This window comes from Hyperolius riggenbachi, chromosome 3 (genome assembly GCF_040937935.1).
Source record: "Hyperolius riggenbachi isolate aHypRig1 chromosome 3, aHypRig1.pri, whole genome shotgun sequence".
NCBI lineage: Eukaryota > Metazoa > Chordata > Amphibia > Anura > Hyperoliidae > Hyperolius > Hyperolius riggenbachi.
The window spans coordinates 196,997,919-197,010,460 of record NC_090648.1 but is presented as its reverse complement, the minus strand read 5'-3'; the positions used below and the strand labels follow the sequence as shown (position 1 = coordinate 197,010,460).

The 12,542-nt window shown below is 46.1% G+C and overlaps 1 protein-coding gene across 1 annotated transcript in view; it reads left to right on the top strand.

Annotated features, from left to right (window-relative positions):
* The window catches only part of ADAM10 (ADAM metallopeptidase domain 10), a 259,945-nt gene that overhangs the window by 189,551 nt on the left and 57,852 nt on the right, over positions 1-12,542 (top strand). The gene's annotated exons all lie outside the window — the stretch shown is intronic.

Genomic DNA, 12,542 nt, shown 5'->3' with positions numbered 1-12,542 from the left:
GCAGGGCTGACACTGTACAGAGGCTAGAGATGTGTGCTGTTGTAACGTGGGGAGGCGAAGGGCCAACAGAGAAGTGCAGATGTGACATCAAGCGGCAGGCGAAGTAAGTGGGGAGAACAAAGCTCTGTTTTGTTTCTTGGCCAAAGTGTTGCACCAGGCTGATTGCTGAACAGGTGGCTGTCAGGAGTCAGGGTCTGCTGTACACAAGCTGGATTCTCTGCAGAGGTGTTATCTGCCTCCTCTACCGAGTTTTATCTAGCATCTCTACAGGTCTTTAGAACTCGCAGATAAGTATGTGATCAGATTGATTAGGTTAAAGATTATGAAGGCTTTAGGTAGCCATACACTGGTCGATTTGCCATCAGATTCGACCAACAGATAGATCCCTCTCTGATCGAATCTGATCAGAGAGGGATCGTATGGCTGCCTTTACCTGCAAACAGATTGTGAACCGATTTCAGCCTGAAACCATTCACAATCTGTTGTGGTGGTGGTGCTGCCGCCCCCCAGGCCCCCGCATACATTACCTGCTCCCCCGGCGCGACTCCAGTCCCCAGGTCTCCGCTGTCTTCTCCGCTCTGGTCTCCAGGTCCGGCATGCTTTACTTCTTCCTGCCCGGCAGGAAGTTTAAACAGTAGAGCGCCTCTACTGTTTAAACTTCCTGCCGGGCAGGAGGAACTGAAGCATGCCGGAGACCAGCGCAGACACGGAGCAGCGGTGACCGGGGGTAGTCGCGCCAGCAGAGCAGGTAATGTATTGCCGCTCTATTGAGTCGGTCGTCGGGCACTCGAACGCCGCTAGTGACGCGCTCCCTACCCGCGGGCGATCGACGGTAATTTTCCGCACGGAGCGAGCGACTGGATCGGACGAATTGGATCGAAATTTGTCGTGTAGTGCGAACGATTGGCAGCAGATTCGATCCCAGTGATCGAATCTGCTGTCAAAACGGCGGCATATCGGGCCAGTGTATGGCCAGCTTTTGATTTACCGTCATCACTTCCTGTTTTAACTTTTGCGGAAAACACAAAGCCCACCCACCATCACCTGCAAATCTGTGCTTTACAAATCTTTTTACTGTTCAGATCACGCACCTAGGCTTAGAGGACAAAAAATGGGGAAAAAAAAAGATACTAAACCTGGTGCGTCCATGGTGCAGGGGCGTCTTGTGGATCTTGTTCCCCCCCCCCATCCCCCTTATTATTCTGTCTCCGTGGTATCCTATGTCCACCCTTGTACCTCTTGCGATCCCCTTTGTACCTCTTGCGATCCCCTTTGTACCTCTTGCGATCCCCTTTGTACCTCTTGCGATCCCCTTTGTACCTCTTGCGATCCCCTTTGTACCTCTTGCGATCCCCTTTGTACCTCTTGCGATCCCCTTTGTACCTCTTGCGATCCCCTTTGTACCTCTTGCGATCCCCTTTGTACCTCTTGCGATCCCCTTTGTACCTCTTGCGATCCCCTTTGTACCTCTTGCGATCCCCTTTGTACCTCTTGCGATCCCCTTTGTACCTCTTGCGATCCCCTTTGTACCTCTTGCGATCTTGCGATCCCCTTTGTACCTCTTGCGATCCCCTTTGTACCTCTTGCGATCCCCTTTGTACCTCTTGCGATCCCCTTTGTACCTCTTGCGATCCCCTTTGTACCTCTTGCGATCCCCTTTGTACCTCTTGCGATCCCCTTTGTACCTCTTGCGATCCCCTTTGTACCTCTTGCGATCCCCTTTGTACCTCTTGCGATCCCCTTTGTACCTCTTGCGATCCCCTTTGTACCTCTCGCGATCCCCTTTGTACCTCTCGCGATCCCCTTTGTACCTTCTGTATCCCCCTTGTGTCATCCTCTCCTTCTGTGCTTCCCCCATGCAGAGTAATCTGCAGCTGAATCGGCAGCTCACATACTCTGTGGGTGGCAGCAGGGATTGATGCCTTCTCTCATGGCATCCCGGAGTGCCCGTCACGTGTAATGATGTAATCACAAGAAGCTGGCACTAGAGGAAGACATGAGGAGAGAAGATGTTGCTGATCGTTGTGTGGGTCTGCAGAGTAAGTGAACTGCCGTTTCTGCTGCGCATTTTTCTGCACGGGGCAACACAGTACAAGGGAGTCCCTGACATAGCATAGGTGTTTGTAAGTCGGGGACTCCTGTATTCAGCCCATTAGACTAAGTGACTTTTTTTCCCCCCACTTTTGGGGTAGAAAAAGTGTCTCTTATGGTCTGAAAAATATGGTACCTATTGGAAATGAATGTCAGCTACCAGTCCCTTCTGCAATTGTTGTTATAGTGTCGATTGAGCAGTGATCAGCATTAGAGATGATCAACAAATAGCTTATTTTGTTGCTGATTGAACTTGAACCAGTCCAAATCGACAGCACCTGCATTTACCTGGTCCAGGTTCAATATGCATACAAACTGCATCAAGTCTTAAAAATTTGCAAGAATGATCTCTAATCACCATTTTTAGACAAGATATATAAACCTTACATTAGGTCCGTGATTTTCTTTGCTAAGCATTTTTCTCAACTCTTTCCTTTAGACTGGTGATTTTAAAGCATACCCGAGAATTGACTTATGATGCTTGGATAGTAAGCTCCTCTAAGGGACTGTCACAGACCTGTGTTCATGACGTGCTGGGGAGGGTTTAAGCGTTATGTAAATGTATTATAATAGCTAATACTTTTGCAGATGACACTAAGAAATCTCTGGTGACTTACTTTATCCTGACTTTACTTTAGAATTTTTTGCATTTTAATATTTACAGTATAGTGCTGAAAAATAAGCCTTGCAGGCTGTTGTTTGAAGTTAGTTGACTCATTTGAAAACAAATCTGAAAGCATAACAAGCTTGTGTGTTCGCTTGTGCATCTCTTGTATGTCTTGGGTAGAGTTTGTAGATTGCCTCGGGCAGAGCTGGCACTCTCTGCTGGCTTTCTCTGCTAGTGTTTCCACCTAGTGTCTCACCAGTCTGGGCTTTCCAGGCATCTTCTAGAGGAATGGATAGTTTCCAGCTCTGGAAATCACAGATCAGAAGCCGGCTTGCAGTGAGCATTCATCAGTAGCAAGTCGAGGCATTTTTCAGTGGCTGTCATTTTACCTGAAGCTGCTCACGTAAATCGTTCACTGCAGAAAAAATACTTCTAGTAGAAATAAATGGGAGCGCACGGGAAGTAATTGTGGTTCTGGTGAGGGCTTTTTTGTGCAATCTGACGTAAAAAAAAAACAGTTTGTATTGCTGTCATAAAGTACAGATTTAACATTTTTACTTTGCATATAAACATTTGAAGCATGATGCATTATTATGACTTGCAAAGCATAATGGGATTTAACGTGACACTGAAACGGGAAAAAAAATTGATACGAATTGTATGTGTATTAAGGAAGATTTAAGACATTAGTAGCAAAGAAAAGTATTTTTATTTTCAGTGTTGTAGCATTTTTTTTATTTTATAGCATGGCAGCATTCTTTCATATTTGCAGTTTACAAACCACACTTTATTTTAAACTAACAAAGCAGAGCTTATGACCCTTTGAACTTCCCTGCAGTAAAACCTTAAAGGCGTTCTCAGGCTAAATTTAGTAAAATGAGCTTTACTCACCTGGAGATTTCTCCTGCCCCTTGCAGCCGACTGTCCCACGCCTACCACTATGCTCCTCGCCGCTCTCCCGGGCTCCGTGATCGGTATTCAGGCCGACCACGGGGTCGGCCTTACTGCGGCTGCGCAAGCAGAAGGTCATAACAATCATGGCCATGTGGGCCAAGAAGTACTGCGCAGTTTGGCGCAGCCCACGTAGCCATGATTGACGCCGCAGTAACCGATCACGGAGCCCGGGAGAGCAGCAGGGAGCAGAGCGGTCGGTGTGGGACAGTTGGCTGCAAGCGGCTGGAGAAAGTAAACAAGAGATAAGCAAATGAAATGTATACATCATTATTTACCAGCACTTCAGGAACTCTCTCAAACTCAGGTTAAAAAAACGCATGTTAATGGATAGTATCCCTTTAAATTATCACTGGGTGCAGACAGAATGAGGCTTCAGACTTTGCCTGATTCACCATCTGATTTTATGCATTCGCAGTTAAACTCTTGGCATGAACTCCTTCACTGGTGTCCTGGGTCTCCTTATTAAAGGATTGGAGATTTAGCTGCTCTGATGAACATTTCATTTCTGCTTTTATATCTCTGCCTTGGTTTTAAAAGGAGTAATTGTGATAGTCAGCCATAGCCAGTAATGAGCAACAGCTATTTACTAATGTTTTCCAAACATCTGCATTGTGGCAGTTCAGTCCTTATAATTTGGCCATTTCCAATCAATATTTGATAACACACAGATTTGGTTGAGAAAGTCTTCATTCCTGTACACACTATAGATGTTGCTAGACTGGGATCGGGACCCAAACCCTTGGGTGACCTCATTGGGCCAACACTGTACAAACACATAGTTGGCTATGTGTTAGCATAGATGCTAACTATGCACTCTGCTGCAATGTGGGGGTGCAGAGGGCTTCATGTGATGTCACGCGGTGGTGCAAGCGGCTAGAACAGAGCTATCAGTCTTTGCTCAGCCGAGTGCTTCCTGAAAGCGAGTTGGTGGTGGTAAAGAGCATGTGACCCCCAGAACTGGGAAACCTGTAGGCAAGTATGGTAGAAGAGGAAGAGGGGTCTAATTTATTTGCAGGGAGGAAGTCAAGCATTTGAGCTTAAAGGGAACCTTAACTGAACGGGGGGTAAAGAGTTTCACTTACCTGGGGCCCCCTGCAGCAGTCCTGTGCCCTCGGAGCCGCTCTGGAATCCTCCGGTCCCCTGCTGTCACTTAGTTTCGTTTTTAACGACTCAGCAGTCGGCCGGCCGCCCGCCATGCGTATTATTGGACGCATTCCCTACTGCAATTAGCGCTGTTGCGGACCGCAGCGCGTACAAAAATACGCGTTGCTGCATTCCGCACGCATATCTTTGTACGCGTTGCGGTCCGCAACAGCGCTAATACGCATGACGGCCGGCCGACTGGTGAGTCGTCAAAAATGAAACTAAGTGACAGCGGGGGACCGGAGGATTCCAGTGCGGCTCCGAGGGCACAGCACTGCTGCAGGGGGCTTGTAATAGCCCCAGGTAATTGAAACTCTTTACCCCCCGTTCAGTTAAGGTTCCCTTTAAAGCGGACCAAAACCAAACATTTTTTTTAATTCAAAATATTTAGTTGCACCACTCTGACACATACAAAGATAAACACTCCTCCTTCAAGCCTATGAGCATTTCAGTGACTGCTTTTCACCCTTCTCTTTTCATAACTAGGGTTATATAGGTGGCAGCCATTAGCAATTCCTCCTTTGCTGGACACCACCTACTCCACCAGTTTGCCGGAACCTGTCCCGGCAATTTGAAAGGAAGGGAGGGGGTTTCTCCAATGAATGTAAAATATTTTATATTGGTCATCATGCAGCTGAAAAAAGGCTGCTATTTATTATTATAACTTAGAAAATGGATTTTATTTCTGAAATCTTGTATTTTTAATTTGGGTCCACTTTAAAAGGAACTTTAAGTGAGACGGGTATGGAGTCTGCCATATTTATTACTACTTGTCTGGTGGGCCTGCTGATCTTCCTGGCTGCAGTAGTGTCTGAATCACACACCTGAAACAAGCATGCAGCAAATCTAGTCAGACTTCAGTCAGAACATTTGATGTGCATGCTTGTTCAGGGTCTATGGATATAACTTGTTAGAGGCAGAGTGATCAGCAGGACATCCGGGCAATGTGCATTGTTTAAAAGGAAATAATTGTCAGCCTGCTTATCCCTCTCACTTCAGGTTCCCTTCAAAAAAGTTTTTTTTTTTATTTTATTTTATTTTTTTTGTTATTGGGATGTGCATGTATTTCACAATGATTTGTGCATGGCAATCTGCACTTTACAGCTTCATAGCAAGAAGTCTGCTGCTAACTAAAGTGTCCTGAGTTACATCTGTCCATAGTAGAGCCAGATGTGCCATACCTCTCTGGAGTTCAGGCCTTTCTCCTGGCGCTGCTTGAGGTTCACTTCGCCTTGTCATTTTAATTACCCAATTATATAGTTCAGTGAGACTTCCCTCCATTCCAGCATTCTCACTTAAGAGAATTAATTCTATATATGTAGTTACATTGACTGACAGAGCTGACATATGGTAAATCTAGAAACATTTAGGAATTTGAATGCAAGCGAGACTTTACATAGATTTTAATTAAACAAGAGCTTCCAAAAGCACCTCTGTTTGATCACTGAAGTTACAGGAAAGGTAATTGCCATTGCTGGAGTGGTGAATTTGACTTGAGATTAATTGTTCCGTTTCTGCGCTCCAGTAATCCTTTTTTATGATTTAATCTAAGGTAGGCAAATTCCGCTTTGGGAGGTAATTGCTCTCACTTCATACTTAGGCTCTGTCTCCCTAGTCTTTCTTGTACATCTTTGATACATGATTCAGATGCTGGGAAGTAGATAATAGGCTTATCTCCCACTTCTGTATATATGGAACCCATATAAAATGATTGGCTATGTGTTTAGCTGTCTTTACTTGCACCTTTATGCTGGAAATACACGGTGCGTTTCTGCGGCTCGATTCTACCGCCCGATCAATTCCCCGCTCGACCCCGCGGGCGATTCTCTTAACTTCTGCTCGTTTTCCTTATCTTTTTCCATTGTGTCCCCCATGCAGTATCGAGCGCGGAATCGATCGGGCGGGTGATCGGACATGTCAGAAATTATCAATCGAGTCATCTAAATAGCTCAATCGAGCAGTACAAACGTACCGTGTATTCCCAGCATTAAGGGGCCCATACACTCAGCCGATTTTCTGGCTGACCGATCGATCCCCAATCCCGAATGCCATCAGATCGAATTTCAATAGATTTCAAACTAAAATCTATTGGAATTCTATCCTGGTAAAAAATGTTCTAAAAACGCATCAGATAGATCATCAGATGCTTTTCTTATCTATCTGCCGCCAATCTGATGAGTGTATGGGCACCTTAAAGGTAGCCATACACTGGTCGATTTGCTATTAGATCGACCAGCTGACAGATCCCTATCTGATCGAATCTGATCAGAGAGGGATCGTATGGCTGCCTTTACTGCAAACCGATTGTGAATCGGTTTCAGCCTGAAACCAATCACAATCTGTTGAGCTGCTCCTGCCACCTGTCCCCCCCCCCCCCCCCTGTATACATTAAAGCTGGCTCCGGGTCCTCTTCTCCGTGCTGCACCCCGCACCGCATCCCAGCGTACACTGTCAATAGAGCGCCCTCTATTTGAACTTCCTGGTCACTGCAGTGACACAGCAAGTTAATGTACGCTGGGATGGAAGCAGGAACAGAGTGGTGCAGCGCGGAGAAGATGCCCGGGAGCCAGCATCAGGTAATGTATAGCGGATCGGCCGCCGCTAGCGACGCGCTCCCTACCCGCGGGCGATCGACGGTATTTTTCCGCACGGCGCGATCGACGGACCAATCGGATTTCGGGAGGAAATCGGATCGGCGGGTGCAGTTAGCGCGACCGATTGGCAGCAGATTCGATCCCAGTGATCGAATCTGCTGTCGAAATGGCCGCAAATCTGGCCAGTGTATGGCCACCTTAAGGCTCCGGAGTTGGGATCTCATCTGTAAAAAGTTGTGACTGTCAGCACTATCTAAAAGTGTAAAATCAGAATAAATACTCGATCCAGATAAAGGTGACACTCAAGGTAAAAAGGGGAAAAAAGTGTTAAAGGGAACCTTAACTGAGAGTGATGTGGATGTTTTCTTTTAAACAATACCAGTTGCTTGTCAGCCCTGCTGATCTGTTTAGCTACAGTAGTGGCTGAATCACACACCTGAAACAAGCATGCAGCTAATCCAGTCTGACTTCAGTCAGAGCACCTGATCTGCATGCCTGTTCAGGGGCTGTGGCTAACAGTACTAGAGACACAGGATCAGCAGGAGAGTCAGGCAACTGGTATTATTTTAAAAGGAAAAATCCATATCCTTCTCAGTTTAGGTTCCCTTTAAGCTACATACGCACCGTAGAGATGTAGGAAGATTGATCTAGCGACGTCCCTCCACGACTAGCTATTCCCCCAATCAATCTTCCTCCATCTTCCGGCCAGCAGGTATGCGCAACTTCATGCGACACACAGCGGGAATGAACGCGACTACCAGCAATCTCGGTACTTTGCGGAGAGTCGACAAGGATCTTAAATATCCGGTCTGCCATGACGGTTGTTATTGGCGCGCGTAGCTAAACCCCATTAGGGCCTGTACCCACATAGCAAGATCATGGAAACGATTGCTTGCTGCTTGCTTACACAATTGCCGGTCGTTGGGATAATCACGTGGTGGAACAGGCCTTTAACTTCCTTGGCGGTAACCCCAACTAAGGCTCGAATGTAAAAGAAAAAAGTTGCAGGGATCGGTAATCTCAGGGAGGTGATTACCGGGGCTGCTGCAGAGCTCTCTATGGTATGTTTTTTTTCCTTTTTTTGGTTATGTGGGAGTAAACTACAGTTCCAAGAGGAATGTAATGCAAAATAACAAGAACATAAAAACTTTTTGCAGAGTGTCTTGGGGCAAGAATCAATCCTGGGACACTGGTGCTACATGAGTGCTATGTATTATGCCAGATATCATTTCTAAATTACACACTTAGAACAAGCATTTTGCTTTGTTTTAGCTTACTGATCTGCATGATTGTTTCAGGGGAGTATTTCAAGAAATACAAACTAGTACTTCAAGAATTACAACTATTTCAGTTGCATTTAAAAAAGTCATCTGTGGCAGATATACTAAAATATTAATCTGCTGTTAGAGCTGCTTTGCCTTCATACTAAATTATGGTAAAGAGGGAAGCTAATGCTGTTGTGGTTAGGATTTAGCGAACACGGTTTTGTACATGCCATTGTCTGTACATTATAGTATGTAAAGGGTAGACTTGTGAGCCTTGTTGAAAGACGGATCAACTGTTGCCATGACAGAATCATTAGGAGGGATAGCAGTCCAATTAGAGCTAATAATAATGTGGTCTCCCAGGTCAACTGATCCGTCTTCACAGCTTGTGATGTTTATAAGTAGTAGTAATAGGCTGATGACTCAATCTGAGATTTTGTTCTTTGCATAATGTAGAGTGGGGAGATAATAGGTGCCTTAAGACATTGTTGTTCTTGTATTTAGCTCGGTGAGCAGGCAGGAAGCATGGCTGGCCCAGATGCATTCATAATATTTTTTTTTTATTCTTTGTGCTATTTTGTCTATTGCATCCTGTAGAATAAGCATGTACATTATATACGTTAATCTTGTGATTGTGATGTAAATACCAAGGCTTACACGGTTATGTTTGGTTATGCGATTAATTTATTCATTGCATCTAAGGTAGTCTCCTTGCATTATCAAATAATTATAGAATGATAAACTATAATTAATAAAATTAGTTGACTTAAAGATGAACTCCAGTGAAAATAATGTAAAAAAAGTGCTTAATTTTTACAATAATTATGTATAAATGATTGTCCGTGTTTGCTCATTGTAAAATCTTTCCTCTCCCTGATTTACATTCAGACATTTATCACATGGTGACCTTTTTACTGCTGGCAGGTGATGTCACTGGAAGGAAATGCTGCTTGGTTTTTTGGCAGTTGGAAAACAGCTGCTATTTCCCACAATGCAACAAGGCTTCCGCAGTGTGATGTCAGGACCTCAGAGCTGTGAGGCGCTGACATCGCATGTGGGAGGGGATTCACCATACAGAGCCCCCTGATGATCAAGAGGGGTTTCACCATAAAATCAGCCATACAGAGCCCCCTGATAATCAAGAGGGGTTTCACCATAAAATCAGCCATACAGAGCCCCCCCTGATGATCGGGAGGGGTTTCACCATAAAATCAGCCATACAGAGCCCCCCCCTGATGATCGGGAGGGGTTTCACCATAAAATCAGCCATACAGAGCCCCCCCCTGATGATCGGGAGGGGTTTCACCATAAAATTAGCCCCACAGAGCCCCCCCCCCCCGATGATCTGGAGGGGTTTCCCCATAAAATCAGCCATACAGAGCCCCCTGATGATCCGTTTGAGAAAAGGTATACATTTCTCATGGGAAAGGGAGTATAAGCTACCAATTGGGATGAAGTTCAATTCTTAGTTACGGTTTCTCTTTAAAGAGATATGGAGGCTACCATATTTATTTCCTTGTGGATCTTCTGGCATAACTAGTGTGAAGCCTGGTTCACACTGCGAGAGCTTTTTTTTTAGCACTGGTGATTTGAAACGCTCTTGCCAATGCAATGCTATGGGGGATTTTTATAAAATCACATCCCCTCAAGTGGGATCACACACATAGCATTATATTAGCAAGACCTTTTCAAATCACAAGCGCTTACAAAAAGCTCTTGCAGTGTGAACCAGCCCTAAGTAAAAACCTTGGAAGAAAGCATATGGCTAATCCAGTAAAACCTGAGTCAGAGTACCTGATCTGCTGCATGTTTGTTCAGGGTCTATGGCTAAAAAGATTATAGGTAAAGGATCAGGACGACGGCCAGGCAACATGTTTAACCTCCTTGGCGGTATAATTCCTGCGGCTGTGCGGCCGCGGCAGGGTTTTTTCACCTTTTTTTTTTTTTTAAGCATGTAGCTAGCCTAGCGCTAGCTACATGCTCCCCCCCCCCCCCTCCCTGCGGCGTCCCTCCATAGCTTCCGATCTCTCCTGGCGCCGCTTGTCCATAAGGAAATCCCGTTCTGAATGGGATTTCCTTGAGGGCTTTCCCCGTCGCCATGGTGACGAACGGAGTAACTGCATCGACCTCGTGACGTCACGGATTCCCGATCCACCCCATAGCGCACCCTGACGGCGATTGGCCAGGCTGCGCGAGGGGTATGCGGGGGGGGGGGGGCCTGTATCGCGGCGGGTAGCGGTGCATCGGCGGCGGCGATCAGACCAAACGCGCAGCTAACAAAGTGCTAGCAGTGTGTTTGGAAAAAAAATTATGCAAATCGGCCCAGCAGGGCCTGAGGAATCCTCCGCGGCGGGTTACCCCATGTCCGGGTTACCGGTAAGGAGGTTAAAAGGAAATATGGCAGCCTTCCATATCCCTCTCGCCTCGGGTTCCCTTTAGAGGGAATGTCCAAGCAAAATAAAGAGTTTCACTTACCTGGGGCTTCTACCAGCCCCATGCAGCCATCCTGTGCCCTCGTAGTCACTCACTGCTGCTCCAGTCCCCCGCTGGCAGCTTGCCGACCTCTGAGGTCGACAGGACGCATTGCGTACATTTTTACGCATTCCCGCTAGTGCAGGAACAGTAACACATACATTTTTACGCATTACTGGTTCAATGCGTAAAAATGTACGCATTAAACCAATAACGCGTAAAAATGTATGTGTTAATGTTCCTGCACTAGCGGGAATGCGTAAAAATGTACGCAATGCGTCCCGCCGACCTCCGAGGTCGGCAAGCTGCCAGCGGGGGACTGGAGCAGCAGTGAGTGACTACGAGGGCACAGGATGGCTGCATGGGGCTGGTAGAAGCCCTAGGTAAGTGAAACTCATTTTTTTATTTTGCTTGGACATTCCCTTTAAGACGTATATAGCAAATATTAGGCTTTAAATGCCTCTTCTGATATTCCTGTTTGACTTGTACAGATGTACACTGTTACCAAATTCATAAAGCTTTATGCAATGCTTAGGTGTTGAGTTTTTGAGCTTCAGCTGCTGAAATTCAACAGTTTGTCAGGCTAGATTCCACATCACGGTAGAATGACTTGTCCACAATGCTTTGTTAGGCTTCTCCTCCTTCAGCCCTTTGACCTAATAAATACTACAGCTTGCGAGCCAGCAGATATGACTGTAATCTAAAGGAGCCCATACACTTACACGATTTCCTGCCGATATACAGCAGATTCGATCACTGTGATCGAATCCATTGTGAAATCGTTGCGCAAATGCTGACCAAACGATTGAACTCTGTCCGAAATCAATCGTTCCCGTTGATCTGTCCACGCAGAAGATTTCGCTCGATCGCCGGCGGGTCGATAGCGGTGTTCGAATGTCCGAAGACCGACGCTAGCGGCAATAAATTACCTGTTCTGCCGGCGCGTGTCCCCGCTGTCCCTTCTCTGCGCTGGACTCCGGCTGGATTCACTTACTTCCTGTCCCGACAGGAAGTTTAAACAGTAGAGCACCCTCTACTGTTTAAACTTCCGACAGGAATTAAAGTGAAGCTGGAGCCCAGAGCCGAGAAGAGACAGTGGAGACCTGGGGAATCGCGCCGGCCGGATTAAAAGGCACGCACAGGGACGCGCGCGCACACAGGGACGTGGACACACTTAGTTACAGTGTTTTCAACATGGCTGTGGAGTCGGTACAAAAATCTTCAGACTCCTCAGTTTATGAAACCTTCGACTCCGGGTACCCAAAATTGCTCCAACTCCTTAGTCTAATTTTTACAAAGTCTATGGATTGTGGTCAAAAATCATCCGACAACTCCGTTTATAGAAAACTCAAACTCCAGGTTCCAAAAAATTGCTCAGACTCCACAGCCTTGGTTTTCAACCAATTGTGCACCAAT